The sequence below is a fragment of the Marmota flaviventris genome, chromosome 7, assembly GCF_047511675.1.
Source record: "Marmota flaviventris isolate mMarFla1 chromosome 7, mMarFla1.hap1, whole genome shotgun sequence".
NCBI lineage: Eukaryota > Metazoa > Chordata > Mammalia > Rodentia > Sciuridae > Marmota > Marmota flaviventris.
In genome coordinates this window covers 98,561,108-98,586,959 of record NC_092504.1, presented here as the reverse complement: position 1 = coordinate 98,586,959, position 25,852 = coordinate 98,561,108, and the positions used below count along the sequence as shown (strand labels likewise).

The window sequence follows — 25,852 nt, the reverse complement described above, 5'->3', positions numbered from 1 at the left end:
GAAGCCATGAGAAAAATCCCAATCCACCCGCACTAAACTGATGAATCACCCAACCATAAGCAAAACTAATCTGGTTTCTGCAAAGGGCTTAAGAAGTTAATGTCAGAATCCAGTTCTGTCTCAAACAGTTTGCCCGTCAAAAAAAAAAAAAAAAAATCTTATCTAGATTCTAAACATCCTTAAAGATTTAGACAAATCCTACCTTGACCATGCCTTGCCACCCAAAGAGCTATAGTATTTGAATTTGTCCCTACTAAAAATTTTAATGCATTTATACTCAGTGATACCTAATTCACTTCTCAATTCTGTGCACTATTTACTTTGGCTTAATTGTGCCACAATTATATAGAATATTCTTCATATATTAGAATATATATAAGGCTATGTGCTTCTAAATGATGTGTCTCTTAATCCCTTTTTTCCTAATCAGTAGCTACCTGAGTAATTTATTTACTCATTTTAAAATGCTTGTTGGTGTATTCCATAAGTTCAATACCCTGCTAAGTTATAGGGTCACAAAGATATAGGAAAGTCCTTGTATGTGGAAAAACCCATGAAATAATCCTAAAGACCAGGTAACAAGCGAGGTATATAAAATAGTAAGAGATCCAGTATTGCAGTATTTTAGAAACCTCTTCCTATTAAAGAATAGGTAATGATCAGTAATCCTTTGTGACTGACTTTGGTTCTTCTTTCATTCTTACAGAAACCCTCATAGTTCTCTGCATGTTATTTTAAACTTATTTTCCCAAGCTGCCCCAGATTCCCACTGAGAAAATCTAGTATTTACAATGATATATGAGGAAAAATGTCACAGAGGTTAAAGGAGAAAAATCCATATGCTTCAGAGGATGATCCACTGGTGCTTGTTTTAATACTATTAGACATTCCTTAGGACCTCATTTACCCTTGATGACTCAAACCAGACTGTTAACTCAGAGAGCAAATGCATGCCAAGACAATTGCTATAAACACTGGTGCAGACTCATACCCTTCTCTGGCTGCTCAGCAACCTAGACTACTCTTCCCTTTGATATATTTAGGTTTAAAAATTTGAAATGGTAGTTGTAATGCTTTATCTGCTTTCTGTCTAATTTGGTTTTTTGGGCCATTGAGTCTAAACTAACTTAGACAAAGGAAGTTCTTTATAGAATCTCTCCTAGCTCATTCATAGACCTCTAAAAGGAAATTGTGTCTGACGTGCCAACTGGAAATACAGTGGTTCTTTACATCTTACTGCCATGCCTCCTGGGTCAATGTTCTTTCCTCAAGGACTTCACAGGAATGCGTAACTTATCAATGGCAGAACTTCAGTGATTTTGGATTCCCAAGGCAAATTCTATCTGAATATCACACCACTGAGGTATTGTACCACCTGCAGACACATCTAATTTGTAATACTTGATCAATCAGAGTCTCTTAAGAATATAGAATTCTAAGAATTTTAACAAAAAGTCTTTTAAAAAATTTGAAAGCCAGGCATGGTGGCACATGCCTATAATCTGAGTGACTTGGGAGGCCAAAGCAGAGGATTACAAGTTCAAAGCCAGCCTCCACATTTTAGCAATTTAGCAAGACCTGGTTTCAATCCCCAGTCTATCTATCGATATATATATATATATTGATAGATAGATTGGTAGATATAAAATATGTATATATAATATATATTTTTATATATTTAGCATGAAATACGTATATATTTTATAGTATGAAAACAACCACTTACTTATTACTGTGGTTGCTCTTCTTCATATTTCCCAGCTGTTATTTATTTCTTATGGCTCAGCAACCAGAATGATACACATGTTTCAGGTTTGGCAAATATTTTTAAATGAGAAAAGTAAATAATTTCCATTGTCTTACATTGTGGTAAACATCTCTTGGATAGTCTGGAATGAGTATATGCTAAAAAACAAAATAAATACATTAGCACAAAATTATAATTATCTACAAACACAAGATTTTGGCTCACTACTTCATAATTCCTGCAAAACATGTTTAATGCTAATTAGCCACACATTAGCCGACCATTTCTACAGTATTAATAAGAGATGAAACTTAAATTTGAACTAAGATTTTATTTGACTTCAAAATTGGAGTTATTTTCATTTCTACCTGCTGGTTCTCTTCAGAATGAACATTTGTTGAGGAAAAGGAGGTACTAGGGTCAACCAAATCTCCTGTTGCTCACTAAGTAAGTTTATCAAGGAAGCCAATATACATTCTATTCTGTATTTTTCACTATTCCACTGTCACACAAGTTACATATTGGTCAAGTAAACCTTGCATTTCCCATACAGGTACTTTTGTCCAAGGCTTATCTCTGCTTGGAAATACTGTTTTTTTCTTCTTCAGCTATTAATGCTAAACTGTGTAGAATATTTATTTTTTTGATTCCTTACAGCATTTAGCATAGCACATTTTAAAGAGTATATTGTTATGTTTATTGAACTTATGATTAGAAGCACAGCAAAATATATAATGAAATATAAGCCAAATAATATTACTTTTGATGCCAGTTTAGTAGTTTAAATGTTATGAGAGTAGAAAACTCTTTAAAATAGTATGAAACAGAGCTGGAAATGTAATTCGATGGTAGAGTGTTTGTGTAGTGTGGTGAGCCGTGTTTGTAGACCGTTGCCGCCATTAGAAGATGGCGCCGGTCTCCGTTGTGGATCTTGGTAAACAACTCCTTATTTGGGAGAGTTGGCGCGCTGTCTCTCAATACCCTATGAGAAAACGCCGCTTGGCAGCTTTGGATTGGACTGGAGTAAGCTTTATTAGGCTGTGTGGGGGTGCGGAAGGAGCGCGCGCTTGAGAGAAGACTAGAGTTAAGGCCTGAATAAACCGTTGAAAGAAGGATCCTGTGTCGTGTCTTCCTTGCTGGCGAGGGGGTCGCGACAATTGGTGGCCCGGACGGGGAACCGAATACCTCTCAATCCCAGGATCCAGAACTTTCAGCGGTCAGGGTGGTGCACCGGTAAGTTCCCAGGTAAGTGGGAATCCGCAGAAAAATTAGCGGGTCGCTCCTCTGTAAAAAGAGAGAGCGGGGATTTTTTTTTGGACTTTCGCTTTATTTCTTTGCTTTCGCTTTCGGCATTAACGCCATGGGCGCTTCTGCTTCTAGCCCTATTCTGTTAGCCCTGGATGGACTGCTACGATCTAAAGGTTTAAAAGTTAAACAGAGTACTTTGCAGATGTTTTTAAAACAAGTAGATCTAGCGGCCCCGTGGTTTGCTTACTCGGGCAGTCTCACGACCCCCAGCTGGGAAAAACTAGGTAAGGATTTAGATTTTGCATACGAACAAGGGACCCTCGAAGGTGGGGTGATCCCTTTATGGAAGTTAGTAAGGGGTTGTTTATCTGACAGTAGATGTCAGGATGCCCTAACCAAAGGACAGGAGGTTCTTGAACAATTGCATGAGGAGAGGTCCGAGGGAGCTGAAAGTATTAATAGTGGGGGAAGTGATAGAGATAATAAACGTTCAAGTCAGCCAAAGACTAGACTTTATCCAGATTTGACTGAATTGAAAGCCGTTGAGGAAGACAGTAGTTCAGACAATGAGGAAGTATTGGAATTGCTATCACGGCAAGCTAGAGAGAAAAGGGGAAAAGGTGAAACTAAAGGGCGAAGTGATCCCCGCAAGGCTGTCTACACAGAACATAAGTACCCAAAGACAGATGTGGGATATGAGGAAGAGGGGGAGGATGCTTTGGAGATTCCTCCTGACCCTCCACCCTATCCTAACCCAGGACTCAATAGGACGTTTCATGCACAAACATGGAGAAAGGTTCATTCAGACATGGGTCTAGCATTCCCTGTGTTTCAAGATGCCAATCGGGGGCGATATCATGAACCCCTTGACTTTAAAATTGTCAAGACATTGGCTGAATCAGTCCGAACCTATGGTGTGGATGCTGCATTTACACTTACCCAGGTGGAGGGCCTTTCTCGCTTTTGTATGACTCCGTCTGATTGGGCGAGCCTAGTGCGCGCCTGTGTTTCTCCAGGAAAGTATCTGGATTGGAGAGCATTTATGTTAGAGGGGGCAGTAGAGCAGGCGGCCCAAAACCATGCGGCGGGACGCCCTGCCTGGGATAAGGACATGCTTTTGGGACAGGGCAGATTTGCCAATCAACAAACAGGGTACCCACCTGAAGTATATGAGCAAATCAACAACATCTGCATCCTAGCCTGGAAGTCCTTGCCTAACAGAGGGGAAGTATCTGGTAATCTAACTAAGATCATCCAAGGCCCCACAGAGCCTTTTTCTGACTTTGTGGCTCGGATGGTGGATGCAGCAGGGAAGATATTTGGGGACCCCGATAGAGCTATGCCTTTGATCAAACAACTTGTTTTTGAACAATGTACTAAGGAATGCAAAGCAGCTATAACCCCATATAAAAATAAAGGAATAGAGGCATGGATGAAAGTCTGTAGGGAAATAGGTGGGCCACTTACTAATGCAGGGTTGGCTGCTGCCGTTCTCCAGCTAACCCGAAAACCACCACCTCATACAGGAAAGTGCTTTAGATGTGGCCAGGAGGGACATTTTAAGCGTGATTGTCCCCGAACATGTCAGTTACAGGACAAAAAAGGGTCATCCTCAATTGTTCGACAGCCGGGACTATGTCCTCGTTGCAAGAAGGGTAAACATTGGGCTAATGAATGCAGATCAGTCAAGGATATCCATGGACAGCCAATATCAGATAGACAGGTGCCAAAAAATGGCCGGAAGGGCCCTCGACCTCAGGGCCCGCAAATATATGGGGCAATGGAGAATGGGACCATGGAGAGCGAAACATGGCCATCTCTACGACATCCCAAAGATCGCGGAGAACCACTACAGGTGCCATGGGGCTGGACCTCTGTTCCGCCTCCCGACTCGTATTAACACCTAAAATGGGAGTCCAATTGGTGGAAACTGACTTTAAAGGACCTTTGCCACCTGGTACTGTAGGGTTGCTAGTGGGGCGTGCTTCTTCCGCTTTACAAGGCCTTTACATCTTCCCTGGAATTATTAATCTGGATACAATAGGAACAGTAAAGGTTATGGTAGAAGCTCCAAAAGGTATTGTGTCCATCTCCCCAGGAGACCGGATTGCTCAATTGTTAATTTTACCCAGTCTACATACCCATTTTCCTTCTGGCTCCCATTTGAGATTAAACGATAAGATTGGAGCAACGGGGGGGGAAATTGTGTATTTTTGTCCTTAGAAATGGATGACCGTCCCACATTAAAATTAACTATAGAAGGCAAATCAATTTTAGGATTACTGGATACTGGAGCAGATCGTAGCATAATAGCAATGAAGGACTGGTCAAAGGGGTGGCCGGTGCAACTCTCGGATCAATCGCTGAGGGGTTTAGGATATGCTCAAGCTCCACAAGTCAGCTGTAGACATCTATCATGGAAAGATTCTGAAGGACATTCTGGCATTTTTCAACCATATGTACTTGATCTTCCAATCTCCCTATGGGGACGTGATCTTATGAAGGCCATGGGGTTTCAACTTAGTAATGAATACTCAGCTGTTGCCCAAAAGATAATGCAAGACATGGGATATAGACCAGGTCTTGGATTAGGTAAAAATTTACAGGGACATAGACGTCCCATACAATCAATACCAAACCTTAACAGACATGGGTTGGGTTTTTCTTAGGGGCCGCTGAGGATCAGGTGCCCATTACCTGGAAATCAGGGGAGCCAGTATGGGTGCCTCAGTGGCCACTCTCCTCTGAGAAACTGACTGCAGCACATGTTTTAATTCAAGAACAGTTAAAGTTAGGACATATAAGGCCATCCACTTCTCCTTGGAATACACCCATATTTGTCATTAAAAAAAAGACTGGAAAATGGCGGTTGCTGCACGATTTACGGGCTATTAATGCTCAAATGCAACTCATGGGATCTATTCAGAGAGGGTTGCCTTTGCTTTCTACTATCCCTAATAATTGGCCAGTGATATGTATAGATATTAAGGATTGTTTCTTTTCCATCCCATTACATCCTCTAGATTCAGAACGTTTTGCCTTCACCTTGCCTTCGTGTAATCACGAGGAGCCTGATCAGAGGTTTGAGTGGGTGGTTCTGCCGCAGGGCATGGCAAATAGTCCTACCATGTGTCAAATGTTTGTCGGTGCGACTATTGCTCCAATCAGACAAAAATATCCAACATTAAGGTGTGTACATTATATGGATGATATTTTGTTAGCAGCAAAGACCCAATGTATGTTGGAGGCTGCTTATACTGACTTAGTACATTTGCTACAGTTAAAAGGCTTGCTTATTTCACCTGATAAGGTACAGATAGGGGACTCCATTAATTATCTTGGTGCTACTATCTCTTGTAAAGCTATCACACCCCAAAAGATAACTCTGAGGACTGATAAATTACAGACACTAAATGATTTCCAAAAATTATTGGGTGATATAAATTGGATTAGAAGCTACCTACATATTCCCAATGTTGAATTAAAACCTTTGTATGAAATTCTTAAAGGCGATTCAGATCTTACTTCCCCTCGACATCTTACTGAGGAAGCCAGGTCAGTGTTGCTTAAAGTGGAAGAGGCTATACAACATGCTAGCCTTTGTAGGTTTCAAGAGGATAAACCTCTCCAACTATGTGTGCTCGCCACTGTGCGACAACCTACTGGAGTTTTATGGCAAGATGGTCCTTTACTGTGGATACATCCACGTATGTCCCCTGGAAAATCCCTTGAGTATTATCCTGATGCAGTTGCTTCCTTAGCTATGTTAGGGATACAACAAAGTGTACAATTTTTTGGTTTCTCTCCAACGTTTGTGATTGTTCCTTATACATGTCAACAAATTCTGGTCTTATGTGCTAACTTGGATAATTGGGCTATATTACGATGCTCTTTTCCAGGAGAGATAGATAATCACTATCCATCACATCCTCTTATTACATTTATTAAGGAACATCCTGTCATTTTCCCTAAAATCACTTCTTCCACGCCTATTCCAGGAGCTGCAAATATCTTTACAGATGGATCTAAGACTGGTATTGGAGCTTATGTGATAAATGATCAACCTCCTATCCAACATCAGTTTGCTCCTGGTAATCCACAATGGGTGGAGCTGCAAATTGTCATAAAAGTTTTTGAACAATGTCCATTTCCTTTTAATTTAATCTCAGATTCTGTCTATGTAGTTCAAGCTTTAAAGGTGTTGGAAGCAGTGGGTCCCATACACACATCAGGAGTAATGTCTTCCCTTTTTCTCCATCTTCAAACATTGATTTGGAATCGTTCCGCCTGTTTTTACCCCTTGCATATTCGAGCCCACACAGGTTTACCGGGTGCTCTTTCTGCGGGCAATGCCCAGGCAGATCTTGCTACTCGTCCTTCTTGGGTGTTCCCTATTTCCTCCTTAGATCAAGCTAGAAACTTTCATAGTAAGTTTCATATTAATGCATGAGCACTTCAGAAACGTTTTACCATCTCCCGTGCTGATGCTCGACAGATTGTGTTGGATTGTCCTAATTGTGTGATTTTACATCATCCTCCCTCTATAGGCGTAAATCCTCGTGGTTTACGGCCTTTAACTATATGGCAAATGGATGTTACTCATGTTCCTGACTTTGGTAAACTTAAATATGTCCATGTATCTGTAGATACTTGTTCTGGCATTATCTATGCTTCCGCTTTGTCTGGGGAAAAAGCTGGAAATGTTATCACACATTGCTTGGAAGCTTGGGCAGCCTGGGGCTTACCACAGTCCATTAAGACGGACAATGGTCCAGCATATACTGGGCGACAATTTTCTTCCTTTTGCAGCAAGATGGGTATCCAACTTGTCCATGGTTTACCTTACAATCCACAAGGCCAGGGCATTGTAGAGCGCGCTCATAAGACTCTAAAAGAGATGTTACTAAAACAAAAAGGGGGAATTGGCTTAGGCCACTCCCCAAAAGAGCGCCTCTCCCTGGCTCTATTTACTATCAATTTTTTAAATCTGGACATCCAAGGGCGCTCTGCTGCAGATAGGCATTGTTCGCCCTCTGCCCCGAATTTTGGGTATGTTAAGTGGAAAGATGTCCTTTCCGGACAATGGTATGGGCCTGATCCCATGCTGGCATGGGCACGAGGTTCTGTCTGTGTTTTCCCACAGGACCGAGCGGAACCGGTGTGGATCCCTGAACGACTAACGAGAAAAGTCTCGAAGACAACTGACCAACAACGGGGGACCCTACAAGAGTCCAACGATGAGACCCTTCATTCTGCTGAGTATCCTGGCCCTATCACAGACGATGATGGTCCAGATGTTACCGATGCAGTGGTGGGCGGTAGCTCGGACATGGCCGATGCCGATGCCGGTCCATAAAAATTCTAGTGTCCTCCCCACTCTTTTTTCTACTTCATGTGAGATGTCTGCCCCTTGTGTCTCCCCTAGAGGAGACGGGGAACAGGTTTTCAACCTTTCTCGTGTTAATATCACGGGAACTTTCTGCTTCAGTTTCTTGAGAACCCGTTGTATTCGCTTACAGCGCAACAATTTGACCAATTGGGAGGACCCCTTACAGAACAGTAGGGTCTCACTGGGAACCTTGTCTGCGGTGCTTAGCCAAGTGAGTAGTGGGGTACAGGAGGGCTCAGGAGAGACTACAAATTCGACCGAAATGAATATCACCACTTTGGCTATGATTTCCCAGGTGTCACTCCCGGTGGCTTTTTCTAACGCTAGTAATGCCACTTATTTTAAGGCCTCTCCTTATTGTACCCCATACTATTCTTTCCCCCCTACATTCACGCCTTGTCAAGATCATTCTTGGGAGAAGCGCCAAGTTGCTGTGGGTTTCTCTCTTTCCCCTTCTCTTAAAAGGTATTTGTATAACTCTTCCAAGGCTAATTCCACTACAGGAACAGGCTGGTCTTGGTTTCAATGGTTGATTTCCAATGAAAAGGGGGCCACAGCCGATGTCTCTGCTCTGGCTCAATTGAGAGGAGTCCAGAGTTGGCTGTTTAATGTGTCTGGCTCTGTACAGGACACTGTTAATGGTAGGAGGCTTAAAAACATTTCATACAATTCTCAGGTGTCCAATGCTACACTGCCCCCTGCAGCAGTCTGTCTTCATTCTCCGTTTCTGTTCCTTTTGATCAATGATACCAATACTACAGAATCGGATATGATTGACTGTTCTAATTGTACATGTGTCTTGTCTGAGTGTTGGACTGGATCCTGGAGCACGGCAGTTGTTATGAAGGTCCCGACTTTCGTCCCGATTCCGGTTACTGCGGATCCGGACTCCTTCCCTATTATTGAGGTGCTCAGGAGCCGTAGGGATTTTGGAATCGCGGCAGCTATTGTGACAGCGGTTGCCGTGTCTGCTGCTGCAGCGGTCACTGCCGGAGTGGCCATGGCTAGTCAAGTGCAGACTGCGGCCACGGTTAATCAGGTCATCCAACAAACTTCCAGCATTTTAGAGTCTCAAAGTAAAATCAATCAACATATTTTATCAGGAATTTTGGCCATTAATCAAAGGGTGGATCTCCTCCAAGCTCAGATTGAGGAATTGTCAGACCTAGTACATTTGGGTTGTGTTGATCATCGTGCACATCTATGTATAACATCTCTCAGATTTAATGATTCCAGAAATACCTCTCAAATCATTGGACAGTACCTGGCCGGAAACTGGTCCATGGAAGCAGAGAAGTTGATCCAGACCCAACTGACACAAATTGCCATGTTGAACAACACTCGTGTGGAACCTGTGACATTGGGCCAATTTACGAATTGGCTGTCTTCTGCCTTTTCTTTCTTTAAGGAATGGGTGGGAGTAGGCATTTTTGGAGCGATATGTTGTTTTGGGGTTGTCCTTTGTCTGTGGCTTTTCTGTCGCCTAAGAGCTCGCCATAGCCAAGAAAAGGCTATGATCGTCCAGGCTTTTGCAGCCCTAGAGAATGGTATCTCTCCACAAGTTTGGCTTGCGCAACTTAAGCAATCATTTCCTGGGTTTTGGCCATTGCACCCCAAGTCATCTTTGACATTGCACTGGGTTTGGCATGCCCTCCTCTTCCTGCCTTCCCAGTTTTGGAAGGCCCATGCACTCTGCAGGCCTTGTTGCCATTGCACGCAGGTGGGCTTCCATGCTGGTGCTGCACTTTATGCTTTGGACCCTTCGTTTTCTCAGGGGCTGAGGGATGGTGTTGCCACTTCCAACCTCATAGTCACTGACCGGCTACTTGTAAAATCCCCTTTCTTTTTCACCGTCATCACGATGCAGGATGCGAGGCAAGGCACTGCACTTGAGTGATCCGGTTGCCGGACCTCAAGGGAAGCATGTCCTATAGCATACGGGTTTGGCGTCCACGCCCCGTCCCACGAAAAAAGGCGTCAGCTGATATGGTGTCAGATCTAGGGAAGGCGCCTCCTTAGGACTGAGCCATACATTGCAGCCATGTTTGCACAGTGGGATAGGACCTCTACTTTCGCCTGCATTGTTTTTTAAGAGATAAGGGGGAACTGTGGTGAGCCGTGTTTGTAGACCGTTGCCGCCATTAGAAGATGGCGCCGGTCTCCGTTGTGGATCTTGGTAAACAACTCCTTATTTGGGAGAGTTGGCGCGCTGTCTCTCAATACCCTATGAGAAAACGCCGCGTGGCAGCTTTGGATTGGACTGGAGTAAGCTTTATTAGGCTGTGTGGGGGTGCGGAAGGAGCGCGCGCTTGAGAGAAGACTAGAGTTAAGGCCTGAATAAACCGTTGAAAGAAGGATCCTGTGTCATGTCTTCCTTGCTGGCGAGGGGGTCGCGACAGTGTAGTATGCACAAGGCCATGGCCTGGGTTCTATTGCTCCAGCACTGCAGAATAAAAGGGAAAATGTTATAGAACAATCAAATAAGTAGCTATTCCTTCAAAATAAAATAAATTACAATTACAGTAATTAATTCATCTCCCAAAAGTCTTCATAATCATCCATGTTTTCTGATAGCTTTTTTAAAAATACTGTTCTGTTAGATGAAAGAAAACAAAGAGGCCAAGAAGAAAAGTTTGGGAATTTAGGAAGCCAGATTTTTATAAATAGCATGAAGAATCAGTTTTCTACTTGTCCGGCCACATCAAATATGTCTATACCAATAAGTACATATGTACCAGTTAACTACTGATTATTAATAAGAAGATATATAAGGTCATAAGTCTAAGTAAAAATGTATTAGAGAATCAGATGATGATACCAATTTACCTTATCATGCTATCATTATGAGTCTTACAAGTGTAATAGAAAGCTTAATAAATGTTTATTAAATTGAATTTCTGAAATCCTATGGTTTAAAAAGTAATTGAAAAGTGAGTTTTACACAGGGAATCTGGGAATATAATAATCTAAATGTGCCTTCTCTCCCCTCCACTACCAACTTTAATGTATCTAAAACTGTTTCTAAGGCCTTTTGAAGCCATGAAGCCTTAAGTTCTCAAAATGTTCCAATAGATGCAATGAAAGAAAGGCTTCCTTTCACATGGGATACTTACCTTCCACCATTTTCAAAACTATTGCCACTGAGAGTGTCAACCAGCATGTCTGACCCCGTTACTAATAAATAAAGGTCATTTCCAAAGAGAGGAAGATTTTTGTCAAATAAAATTCAGAACATGAAATTAAGTTGCTAGAGGAGATAGATGGCAACTAGCAAAATAAGAAGAGCACTTAAGAAATTTCAGTGCAGCTGGCCAGGCACAGTGGCACACTCCTGTAATCCTAGCAACTTGGAAGGCTGAGGCAGGAGTTAGTTCAATGTCAGCCTCAGCAACTTAGTAAAGTCTGAAGCAATTTAGTGAGACCCTGTCTCAAAATAAAAAATAAAAAAGGGTGGGGATGTGGCTCAGTGGTTAAGTGCCCCAAGGTTCAATCACTGGTAGAAAGAAAAGAAAAAGAAATTTAGTGCAATACAGAGGAAAGAGATTCTAGAGCTAAACATGATTCCCCAGATAAACAACTATGTAGATTAGAGAAGGAAAGTTAGTCAAGAAGGAAGATTAGTTATTGTTGTGACCCACATTATCTTGGAAGACCAAATAAAATGAATATGTCAAAATGGAGAGCAATAAATATAAAAACACAGAAATCTAAAGGACGAAATAGCAGACTTGGCAGATGAGTCCAGAAGAAGTAATATGCAAATAATAGGCAAGATAAAAGCAGAAAAGATAAGCAGGCAGAGGGAAAGGAGGGAAGGAGGGAAGGAGGGAAGGAAGGAAGGAAGGAAGGAAGGAAGGAAGGAAGGAAGGAAGGAAGGAAGGAAAAAAATAGTCTTGGAGAGCAAAATCTATAACTTCAGGCTAAAGTGACCAAGATTGAGTTGAGATTATTGATAGGTGACATACATTGAACATATCTGAAAAATTTATATAGAAGCTGACAGAATAAGTTACCTATAAAGTGAAAAGATCAGAATGAAATCAGAGTCCTCAACTTCAACCCTATAGTAGGCAAAGGAATGACATATACAGATTACAGATTACTAAATATTTAAATACAAATATATGATAACAGATGGACCAAAACTATATAAATATGTCTAAGTAAGGATTCAAAAAACTTAAAAGACGTGAAAAAACTATAGTCTATAAAGAACTAATTAAAAAATTAATAATAATATAATAAATAATATTGGATAAAAACTAGGAATTGAGGAGTTGCAGAAAGACATGACACAGCATGTCCCAAACATAATGGCTGATTAGGAAGAGAAGAGATAAGAATGCAGAAAATGAAAATATTCTAAAGATGCTTAGAAGATTAAGTAAGAAATAAAATATCTTATTAAGAGAAATAATGTCTTAGTTTCAAGTAATAGTAAAGAAATATGTTTCTGATTTTAAGCACAGGAAAAGAAGTAACCCATAGAATGAAAACCTTAGAGTAGAACTTCTACATTGACAAGGAGAAAAAATAAAATTAATAATAATTACTAGTAAAGCCTAAGAGATTACCAGACTGAGTTCTTTTTAAAATCTTAGATGCTCTTCACAACAGTCACTAAAATACTTTGATGACAGTTGAAAATAAAGGATCAGACCAAATTATATCAGGAAAATGCCAACAAAATTGAAACAAGGTAGAAGACAATAGGGAATTTAAGGATAAAAGAAGTAAGCAAGAGTAAGAGAGATACCTAGTCATATACAAGTCTATAAAGATGATAAAACAATGATAAAATTTTATGCATCAAATGACAAAACAAATGAATACATAAAGCAAAGTCTAATACAAATACAAAAACTTGATTAACAGGCAAATATAATAGATATTTCTGGATATTTCAGTGTACTTCTTCCAGAACTGATAGATCAGATAGAATGAAAATAACTATTAAATAATAAAATTATTAAACTTTATACTTAAAATTTTTTCATTGATCATAAAGAAACCTTAAGAAATTTTAAAACATAAAATTATTACAAACACCAAATAATTTAGGTAGTCACACTCCATAAAGGAAGAAAGAATAGTTCTCCTCTGCATAAGTTCAGTTGTACAAAGTGACTTACTCCCAAAGAATACATTTTTGAAATAGGAAAAAAGTAACTTTATAGTAGAAAACTTGATAAGCCCTCTACAACTGTGGTTGATCAAGATTAACGTCAAAGTGATAAGTTATGTTGATAGAATGTGCCATTCATATGAAATGATGAAAATGGCACTTTACCCCTAGATCTTCTTCCCCAGAATCTATTAACACATCTGATCATGAAGAACTCATTAGACATTTGTAAATTGAAGGGCATCCTACAAAATATCTGAGCAGGATTCCTCAAAACTGTCAAGATCATCTAAAACATGCAAAGTATGAAAAACTATCACAACCTAAAGTAGCTAAGTAGACACAACATAAAATCTAATGTGGTATACTGGATGGGAAAAGAAAAAGAATTATAGAATAAAAAATAAAGAAATCCAAATAGTTTGGACTTTAGTTAATAAAAAAGGTATCAACATGGGTTCACTAATTATAGCAAATACACTCTGCTAATATAAGTTGTTAACCATAGGGGAAACTGAGCTTGGGGTATGGATGGGGTTTCTCTGTATTTCACAACCTTTCTGGAAATCTAAAACTATTTTTAAATTTTTAAAAATTATTTTAAAAGCAGATATAAATACCAAATAAAAACCACAACTAAGTCTTAGATAACCTAAAAGAGGAAAACAGTGGTTCCAGTATAACAAAATAAAAATATTCCATATCACAAAGATAGATTACTTCCATTTTATTTCATGAATCTATATAACTTTAATACTAATACTAATTTATAACATTTTAATACTAAAACATAATAAATATTACCAAAGTATTGATCTGTATCATAAGTACATATGGAAAAATTCTAATGAAATAATAGCAAACAATCCAACAATGCTTTTATAGTATAATACATTAAAATTAAACAGTCATATTCTTTAATTAGAAGGATGATTACATTTTAGAAGACTATTAGCATAATCTTCTACATTAACAAATTGTCAGAGAAAATCATATATGTTCATATCAACAGATGCAGAAAAGGCATGATATAATAAAAGAGTATTCTTAACAAGAATTCTACTTATAAAGGAAATTGAAGGGTACTATTTAATAAAGAATACTTACAGAATTTTTTAAAAAGCAAATTTAATAATAATGTAACCGTTGGAGGTAACAAAATAGAATAATTGGTGCTGAACTGGAAACAAAGAGATTAAAAAATTTATCTTCTTGTCTATGATGTGATTGAATACCAAAAGAGCACAAGAAAATGTATTAAAAATTACCCTAGAATGAATAAGAAAATTAAATGAAGTGACTAAATTTAGCTTAGACATATAAAAACCAGTCATTTTATCTATCCAAACATGTACTTCAAAAATGAAATTGGAAAAATATTTCATTTATAATAAAAATAATTACATAGAATTATGCAATATGAAAGACACAAAATATAAATAAGATATAAAAAAGTGGAGACACACCAAAGTTAAAGAGTAAAACAATATAATAAAATATTAATTTTCAAAAAAATTCTTAATGTAATCTTATAAAATTCCAGTTAGAATCAGTATACAATATTATATAATTTCAGTTAAAATCTCAGTTGGTTTTTGTTATAATAAGTATAGGAAAATAATTATGAAAAAGTAGGATGGTGAGGAATAACTCCCACTCCCAAAAAATCAGAAGAGAGACTATAATAAAAAGTAATAAATAATAAAGCAACTATAATAAAATCAATACACTGCTAACAGAAAAATAGACAAATTGATCAGGAGAACTAAAGAAAGAATCCAGAATGTTTCCCAATATATGTAAACATTTAACATAAGACAAAGATAGTATTTTTATTACATTAGAAAAGGAGGCAGTCTCATAACTCTGCTGGCATAACTGATTGCACATTTATAAGAAAATAGAATTAATCCAAATTTTGAACATTTAGAAAAATAATTTCCAAATATTTTAAGGCTGAAATACAATAAATGAAACAATAAAATTCATGCATAAATAAAACATTAAGACAGGCTTGGTAGCACATGTCTATAATCCTAGTGATTCAGGAGGCTGAGAAAGGATCCCAAATTTGAAGCCATATTGGCAATTTATGAAGACACTATCTTAAAATGAAAAATAAAATGTGCTGGAGATGTAGCTTAATGGTAAAGTATCTTAGAGTTCAATCTTCAGTACCACACATGCTGCTGTCTGGCTGGGCACAAAATAACTGAGCCGCCACAAGGCACTTGTAGGTTCAAACAGGAACTCCTTTCACTCCATGCACACTCCCCAGGAACTCCCTCAGCTCTCCACAGGGCTCCCTGCGAACTCTACAGGAACCCCGTGAGAACTCAACGGGAACTCAAGGGGAAACTCCGCGAGAACTCAAAAGTAGTGGGTGCCCAGGCAGCAGGAGCCACCCTATTGCCGGACAGCAGGGGTCCATATACAACTGAATACACAATCTGTTTCAATCCAGCATCATCCAGTCACAGCAATTCTACACAGCTTCACTTACTTATCATCATCTTAATGGTTCACTGGTGTCACCTCTCAACCACTCCTTCTGGCAATGCCAGGCGCCATCCCGACTTGGCTGTGGCTCTCAACAACACACACAAAAATAAATCTAGAAAATCATATGTATGGGCAAGGAAGGGCTTCTTAACTCTTAAAACTTAGAAGCTTCAAGAAAAAAAGGTATGACGATATAAAAAATTTTAAATTTTACATTATGTAAATGCTATAAATGAACATCAATAGATAAACAGCAAATTTGGAAAAATTATGTACAATGCAGTGTGCAGAAAGAAGTTTAATATCTGTACTATCATTGTCTTAATCTGTTTTCTATTGTTAGAGCAAAATACATGAGGTCAGTACTTTATAAAGAAAAGAGATTTCATTAGCTCTCAATTCTAGATATTTAAAAGCAGGTTCCCAGCATACATCTTCTTGACTGTCACAACATGGTATATGACACCATAGTGAGAATGCAAGCAAGAAAGAAAGCAGTCACATGCAAAGATAGAAAGCAAAAAAGAAACAGGGGCTGGACTTGCTCTTTTTATAACAATCCACACTTGCGGAAACTAACTAGGATCCTATTAGAACTATTAATTATTAACTATTAACTATTAATTCCTTTCAAGGCTAGTCCCCAGTGGTCTGGTTAGACCTCCCACTGAGCCCCACCTTCTTAAAGTTTCTGCCACCTCAACACTGCCATACTGGGGGCCAATCTTTCAGTACATGTATCTTTGAGGCATGCACTCAAATCACATACAAGCCATGGTAATCACACAGTTCTCACAAAGTATGAGAAAAAGAAAGAAAACCCAGTAGAGAAATGGAAAAGGATATACAGAGGTATTTACAGAGGATCTAAGTGAAATAACCTAAAATATATATTTGACCCACTAGTAGTGAGGAAATTTCTATCTGGGTCACAATGAAATATCACTTTTTTATCCAACAAAATTGCAAAGATTTAAAATACCAATAAAATCTGTTTTCTGGGGAGAACGCAGGAAATTATAATTTCATAGTTATACATGACAGAAACATGAGTTATTACTGTTTTTGAACGATATGAAAAACAACAACCCTCAAGGAGAAAAGGAAAACAATTGGCTCTGAACTTTAACAATTTCCTGTTTCTACAATCATTCCCCCTATCTGCCCAACCAATGCATTCTGCTATGACCCAGTTTCACTGAACCCTATAAAACTCAGACCCCTACTGTAACGAGTTGCCATTTTCCTCTTGAAAATGTGCCCCTCTGCTGCTTAATAAAGCATTGCTGATCCATTGAGATTTGTCTCCATTTCTTTTATTTTCCCTTTTATTTGCTTTCAGTTTTGAAAGTTATATGTGATATATATCTATATAGATATATAGATTAATAGAGATACTCTTAAAGTATATATGTATGTGTGTGTACACCCACATACACACACACACACACACACACACACACACACACATTAACAGGGCTCTATCATACAGTGGTATAAAAAACACATATATTTAAACATAATTTTTAATTTCTTCTCATGTCAAATGTCAAAAAGAGAAATAAATGAGAGATGGATCCAAGATGGTGGGCCAGAGTGAGGCAGCATTCTGTTCATGACCTGGGACTCAAGTAGTGAGAATTCTGATTCTCTGCCAATGATATTCCTGCTCCCACACAGGAATCACAGTCCCGTGCCTATCCAAGGCTTCAGGCCTCAGCATCAGAATAGGTCTCCCAACTACTCACCCACGTAGGACTATCAGGTGCCCACGCAGGACTATCAGGTATCTGAGCAGGACCAGGAAATTTTGGCCACACACTTGAGCAGAAATCACTAACGCCGCGCCCACGAAGGACACCCAGCAGTTTCCCAACATGCAGAATTCCAGCCTCCATTCCCATGTTGACCTCCAGCTCCCAACTTGGGGCTCCCCCATTGGTACCATCTTGGGACTCAGCAGCAGCAGAGATACTGGGCTCAGTGGCCTGCCTGCACCTGAGAACTTTACACAGGCTCTGAGGTCAGCTGATAGCCACATACTGCATGTCACAGAGCTCATCTCTGAATTCATCATCCAATGCCATCACTTGGCTCCCCCCACACAATCGGACAGGCCACCACTGAAAGAGGGTACATCCATCTTGGGTCACCTTCATCACCATCTTCAGTGGGGGGCAACACCCAGTTTGGAACTCCAGCTGGCTGGTTACCCAGTTTCTAACTCCCCCCTCTTCAAAGCAGCTGCTGCCCTGGCACAGTGACACCCTGGTTACCTTCACCATCTTCAGGGTGGAGATACCAGCTAACAGATGACCCCACCTATTGGATGAGAAGGAAAGCAGAAGCAATACTGATCTCCATCAAAAACAATCCTGTTTCTTCCTTCAAGATTTTTTCTTTCCCTCTCCCTCTCCATTCTCCCACCCTCACATTCCCAACATATGTGAAACCAAGTACTTTGCATAAATTAGGATTTTGAGGACTGGGACATCTGAATAGTATATTAGGGTGTATACTGTTTATAATGGGATCTGATAACATTGTCCTTCACTTCAAAGGAGTGGTATTGGATCCAAACAGGGGCACTATAAGCCTATAAGGTAAAAACGGCAATATTTTGGATCCACAGTGCTATAAGGGAAGACACAAAGGCAATATGAAAAGTCAAGGGAAGAAAGTTCCCCAAACATATCAAGATACAACATTATTAGAATCCATGGCCACAACAGCACAAGCAATTACAGAGAAGGAGTTCAGGATGTACGTGATTAAAATGTTCTGTGAATTAAAGGAAGATATAAATGACAATAGAGACAGCAAAAGGTCATTTTGACAAAGAGCTACAAAAACAAACACAGGAAATAATTAGGTAGATAGAGGTTCCAAAAAAAAAAAAAAAACAGAAATCCTTGAAATGAAAGAAACAATAAACCAAATTAAAAGTTCAATTGAAAGCATCACCAACAGATTAGACTACTTACTTGGAAAACAGCAGACAATGAAGACAAAATATATAATCTTAAAGAGTATATAGACAACACAGTGAAAATGGTAAAAAAAAAAAAAATAAACAGAACATTCAAGAAATATGGGAGAGCATAAAAAGACCAAATTTAAGAGTTATTGGGATAGAGTAAGGAATAGAATTTGAAACAAAAGGAATGAGAAATCTATTCAATGAAATAATATCAGAAAATTTTCCAAACATGAAGAATGAATTGGAAAAACAAATTCAAGAGGCTTATAGGACACCAAATGTACAAAATCACAACAGATCCACACCAAGGCACATTGTACTGAAAATGCCTAACATAAGGAGAGAATATTAAAAGCCATGAGAGAAAGGAATCAGATTACCATTAGGGGAAACCAATTAGATTATGTGCAGATTTTTTTAACCCAGACCCTGAAAGCTAGAAGATCCTAGAAATGACATACACCAAGCTCTGAAAGAAAATGGATGCGAACCAAGAATATTATATAAAGCAAAATAAAGCTTTAGATTGGAGATGAAATAAAAATGTTCCATGATAAACAAAAGTTAAAAGAATGTACAACTCAAAAGCCTGCACTACAGAACATCCTTGGCAAAATATTATATGAATAAGAATTAAAAAATAACAATGAAAATCAGCAAAGGGAGGTATGACACTAAACAAAAGACTAATCAAAGGAGAAACAAAGTCAAGTTAAATACCAAAAATAAACAAAAATGGCTCAATAATAACCCTGAATGTTAATGGCCTAAACTTACCAGTCAAAAGACATAGACTGGCATATTGGGTTAGAAAAAAAGATCCAACAATATGCTGCCTCCAAGAGACTCATCTCATATGAAAACACATCCACAGAATGAAGGTGAAAGTTTGGGAAAAATCATACCACTCCGATGGACAGTGGAAGCAAGCAGGAGTTTCCATCCTCATATTAAATAAAATAGACTTCAAGCCAAAGTTAAACAAAAAGGATAAAGAAGGACATTTCATACTGCTTAAGGGAACCATTCATCAACAAGGCATAATAATAAATTGATATGCCCCAAACATGGAGCATCTACGTACATCAAACAAACTTCTCAAGTACAAGAGTCAAATAGACCACACCATAATAATTCTGGGTGACTTTAACCACACTTCTTACACCATTGGATGGATCATCCAAACAAAAGCTGAACAAAGAAACTATATAACTCAATAATGCAATCAGTAACTTAGACTTAACTGACATATAAAGAATATTTCATCCTTCAGTGAATTAATATGCATTCATCTCAGTAGCACATGGATCCTTCTCTAAAATAGACCATATATTATGCCACAAAGCAACTCTTAGCAGATACACAAAAGTAGAGATACTACCCTGCATTCTATCAGATCATAATGAAATGAAATTTCAAATCAATGATAAAATAAAAAAATAAAAGCTACTACAACACCTGGACACTAAATAATAGGCTAATGAATGATCAATGAGTTGCAAAAGACAGGGGAGATTAAAAAATTCTGAGAGGTGAATGAGAACACAGATACAACATATCAAAATCTCTGGGACACTATGAAGGCAGTACTAAGAGGAAAGTTCATTGCATGGACTTCATTCCTTAAAAGAAGAAAAAGTCAACAAATAAATGACTTAACATTACATCTCAAAGTCCTAGAAAAGGAAGAACAAATCAACACCAAAAGCAGTAGAAGACAGGAAATAATTAAAATCAGAGCTGAAATCCATGAAATCAAAACAAAAGACACAATTGAAAAAATTGACAGAACAAAAAGTTGATTCTTTGAAAAAAATAAATAAAATTGACAGACCCTTAGCCATGCTAATGAAGAAAAGGAGAGAGAAAATTCATATTACTAACATACGTGATTAAAAGGAAATATCAAAACAGACACTACAGAAATACAGAAGATAATTAGAAATTATTTTGAAAACTTTTACTCCAATAAAATAAAAAATGTTGAAGGCATTGACAAATTTCTTAAGTCATATGATTTGCCCAAATTGAATCAGCATGATACACACAAGTTAAACAGATCAATATCAAGCAGTGAAATACAAGATGCCATCAGAAGCCTACCAACCAAGAAAAGCCCAGGACCAGATGGATACACAGCCAAGTTCTACAAGACCTTTAAAGAAGAATTAATACCAATACTTTTCAATTTATTTCAGAAAATACAAAAAGAGACAGCACTTCCAAACTCATTCTATGAGGTCAATATCACTCTGATACCAAAACCAGGCAAAGACACATCAAAGAAAGAAAACTTTACATCAATATCCCTAATAAACATAGATTAAAAATCCTCAATAAAATTCTGGCCAATCTAGTACAAACACATATCAAAAAGATCATGCACCACGATCAAGTGGGGTTCATCCAAGGAATGCAAGGTTGGTTCAACATACAGAAATCAACAAATGTAATTCATGACATCAATAGACTTAAAGCTAAGAACTATATGATCATCTTAATAGACACAGAAAAAGCGTTTGACAAAATACAGCACTCCTTCATGTTCAAAACACTAGAAAAATTAGGGATAATAGGAACATATCTCAACATTGTAAAAGCTATCTATGCTATGCCCAAACTAACATCATTCTAAATGGAGAAAAATTGAAAGTATTCCTTCTAAAAACTGGGACAATACAGAGATGCCCTCTTTCACCACTTCTATTTAACACAATTCTTGAAACACTGGCCAAAGCAATTAGACTAACGAAATTAAAGGGACAGAGATAGGAAAAGAAGAACTCAAATTAGCACTATTTGCTGATGACATGATTCTATACCTAGAAGATCCAAAAGTTCCACCAGAAAACTTCTAGAACTAGTAAATGAATTCAGAAAAGTAGCAGGATACAAAATCAACACCCATAAATCAAAAGCATTTCTGTATATCAGTGAAAAATCCTCAGAAAGGGAAATGAGGAAAACTAACCCATTTAAAATAGCCTCAAAAAATAAAATAAAATACTTGGGAATCAATGAAAGAGGTGAAAGATCTATACAGTGAAAACTACAGAACCCTAAAGAAAGAAATCAAAGAAGACCTTAGAAGATGGAAAGATCTCCCTTGTTCTTGGATAGGCAGAATTAATATTGTCAAAATGACCATACTATCAAAAGCACTATACAGATTTAATGCAATTCCAATCAAAATCCCAATGACATTCCTTATAGAAATAGAAAAGGCAGTCATAAAATAAAATACATCTGGGAAAATAAGAGAGCCAAAATAGCTAAAACAATCCTTTGCAGAAAGAGTGAAGCAACTGGCATCACTGTACCACACCTTAAACTGTACTACAGAGCAATAGTAACAAAAATAGCATGATATTGGCACCAAAATAGTCATGTAGACCAATGGTACAGAATAGATGACACAGAGAATAACCTACATCATTACAGTTATCTTATATTAGACAAAGGCACCAAAAATATATACATTGAAGAAAAGATAGCCTCTTCAACAAATGGTGCTGGGAGAACTGGAAATCCTTATGCAACAAAATAAAATTAAACCCTTTTCTCTCACCATGCACACAAAAAATCAACTCAAAGTGGATCAAGGGCCTAGGAATTAAACTAGAGACCCTGTGTCTACTAGAAGAAAAAGTAGGCCCAAATCTCCATCATGTTCAGATTATGCCCCAACTTCCTTAATGAGACTCCTGTAGTGCAAGAATTAAAATCAAGAATCAATAAATGGGATGGATTCAAACTAAAAAGCTTCTTTTCAGCAAAAGAAACAATCAGCAAGGTGAAGAGAAATTCTACAATTTGGGAACAAATTTTTACCACATGCATAACAGATACAACAGTAATCTCTAGGACATATAAAGAACTCAAAAATCTTAACACCAAAAGAACAAATAATCCAATCAATAAATGGGCCAAGGACCTGAAAAGACACTTCTTAGAAGAGCATATACAATCAATCAACAAATGTATGAAAAAATGTTCATCATTGCTAGCAATTAGAGAAATGCAAATCAAAACTACTCTAAAATTTTATCTCACTCCAGTCAGAACGGCACCTATTAAGAATAAAAACAACAATAAGTGTTAGCAAGAATATGGGGGAAAAGGCATACTCATACATTGCTGGTGGGACTGTAAATTGGTGTGGCCAATATGGAAAGCAGTATAGAGAATCCTTGCAAAACTGGGACTGGAACTGCCATTTGACCTAGCTATCTTACTCCCTGGTCTATGCTCAAAGGACTTAAAAATGGCATATTACTGGGACACAGCCACATCAATGTTTATAGCAGCATAATTCACAATAGCTAATCTGTGGAACCAAACTTGATGCCCTTCAATGAATGAATGGATGAAGAAAATGTGGCTTATATACACAATGAAATTTATTCAGCTTTAAAAGAGAATAAAATCTTGGCATTTGCAGGTAAATAGAAGAAGCTGGAAAATATAATGCTAAGTGAAATTAGCCAATCCCAAAAAACCAAATGCCAAATGTTTTCTCTGATTTAAGTTTGCTGCTTCATAATGTGGTAGTGGGGGTGCGTGGGAGGATTAGATAAACTCTAGAGAGGGCAAAGAAAACAATGGGAGGAAGGGGAATGGAGGGGGCATGGAAATAGTAAAGATGATGGAATGAGATGGACATCATTACCCTAAGTACATGTATGAAGACATGAATGGTGTGACTCTAGTTTGTGTACAACCAGAAATATGAAAAATGTGCTCTATATGTGTAATATGAATTGTAATGCATTCTGCTGTCATATATAACAAATTAGAATAAAAATTAAAATAAAATAAAATTACCCAGAAAAAAAGAGAGAGAAACAAACGAATTGCCTATTAATAAGGGGAATGACTCAACACAAAAATATCTAGGTAGTCCTAGACATTTTAAAGATTCATCATTCCAGTTAATGAGCATGGTTTCTATGAGGTATGGTTGAGAAAAGCAAGATTCAGAAAAGTGTATATGATACAGTATTTTAGAATCAAGGAATTACAAAGAAAGCAAACCCCACATGTCAAATGTATTGTACATATATAGTTATTATTAGGAAGAATGGAAAAAAGTACAGAATGTATGCATAAACAGTGGGTAGAGGTGGGGAAGACACACTGAGGAAAGAATAAATAATCACATTTACATGCTGTTTATAAAATATTTTATGATTAATAAAATATAATGTGTGAAACCTTGGTTTAAAGGGACAATACAGGGAAAGAAAGCAGGTATAGCTATGAAATGTTAATTCCTTGCCATGAGTGAGATAAAGCAAGAACACAGCAAGAGTTAAATCAGGTAGAGTTTGCAATAAATGTTGTACCATATAAACATATATGGGTTAATTTGGGAAATAAGGTCTCACACTGAGTCAAGTGACACTACAGTGAGAAAAAAATCAAAGTCAAATAAAGAAAACAGTAATTGTAGGCAAAACCACACGTAATCCATCATGGCAGAAGATGTAGAGAGGCAGTTGGGAGAGCTTTTGCTACAAAGTGTAGGGTCAAGAAGTGAATAACAGAAGTTATGAAACAGTAAGTTTACTGAAGTTTGTACACTTAGGAGGACCTCAGAAAAGGCCAGATCTAATGTTTCTTTTACTAACTCATCAAAATCAATGCAGATAGTAAATCATCTACCTGAGAGAAATGGCAGCTGCTGTTCTTCTGGTGCCCTGTGGAAACTGGGTTTGAAATCAAGGCAAATGCACAGCTTTATCCACTGGTTGTACATTCTGTCCTTCTTATGGATTAGGTCTTCCTAGGATGGGTAATTCTAATTCATAGTTTACTAGTTTTTTACTTTTTATGATATGAATACAAGGGAAGCAATATCAAAAGTATTGGTATTGCAATACAAAATGTATTGGTATTACATTATAAAATGCAATATATTGGTAAAGTAAAATTCTTTTTGAAAGTGTACAGCATTTTAATTTTCCTTCTAAGGAGTTATACAAAGAAAGCACTTTTGAAAATATGTCATGTACTTTTAAAAACTTTAAAAATTGGTGAATTGGAAACTACATGGGTATTGAGAACAAATCTCATGTGACTCCAATTTTATAGATTAAAAAGTGTTAATAAAAATTTTAACAACATATTTTCACAGCATTTAAAAAATGATTGTCTTGCATAATGGTACCAAAGGAGCTTATTACAGTTTTATATTATCAGTTTTTGGAATTCTATCTCAGCTTTGTGCTAAGTTCTAGTAAATAAAGGTAGCTGTATTTTTCTGTTATGTATGGGCACAATGTTAAATTGATTTATAGTTCTCATTGATTAAATAAGTCTTCCAACTGCAACTTCAGTACTTTAAAAAGAATTGCCTGTGTATTGTTCAGCTTTACAAGGGAAGGAAATATTGTCACAAAATATAACATGAACAAATCCTAAGAAAATCAAACTAAATTAAATAAGTCACAAAAAGACAAGGACTGTATTATATGAGGTATCCAAAGGAGTCAAATTCATAGAAACAGAAAGTAGAATTGTGGTTGCCAAGGGCTGAGGAGAAGAAAATGGAGACTAGCTGTTTGAGGAGAATAGAGTTTCAGTTTTGCAAGATGAAAAGGTTCTGGAGAGTCACTGCCATGTAAATATGCTGAACCACTGGGCTGTATACTTAAAAAGATTAAGACATTAACTTTTGTGTTGTGTTTTCTATTACAATTAAAAATTACCTTAAATCACATGAGTGCTATGTGAAATCTCAGAGGTGTTTGACACAAAGCATACTTTCTTTTCATGATTATAATGTAAAGCATTTGTTGACAATCTATCTTTACACAGATAAAGGCAAATTCTACTGAAATCCAGTAAATAGCAGGTATT

General features: G+C 37.6%; 1 pseudogene; it reads left to right on the top strand.

The window, feature by feature from the left end:
- Positions 1-10,532: 10,532 nt before the first annotated feature.
- LOC114085461 (ADP-ribosylation factor-like protein 2-binding protein pseudogene) overlaps positions 10,533-25,852 on the top strand; it is a 53,943-nt pseudogene continuing 38,623 nt past the window's right edge.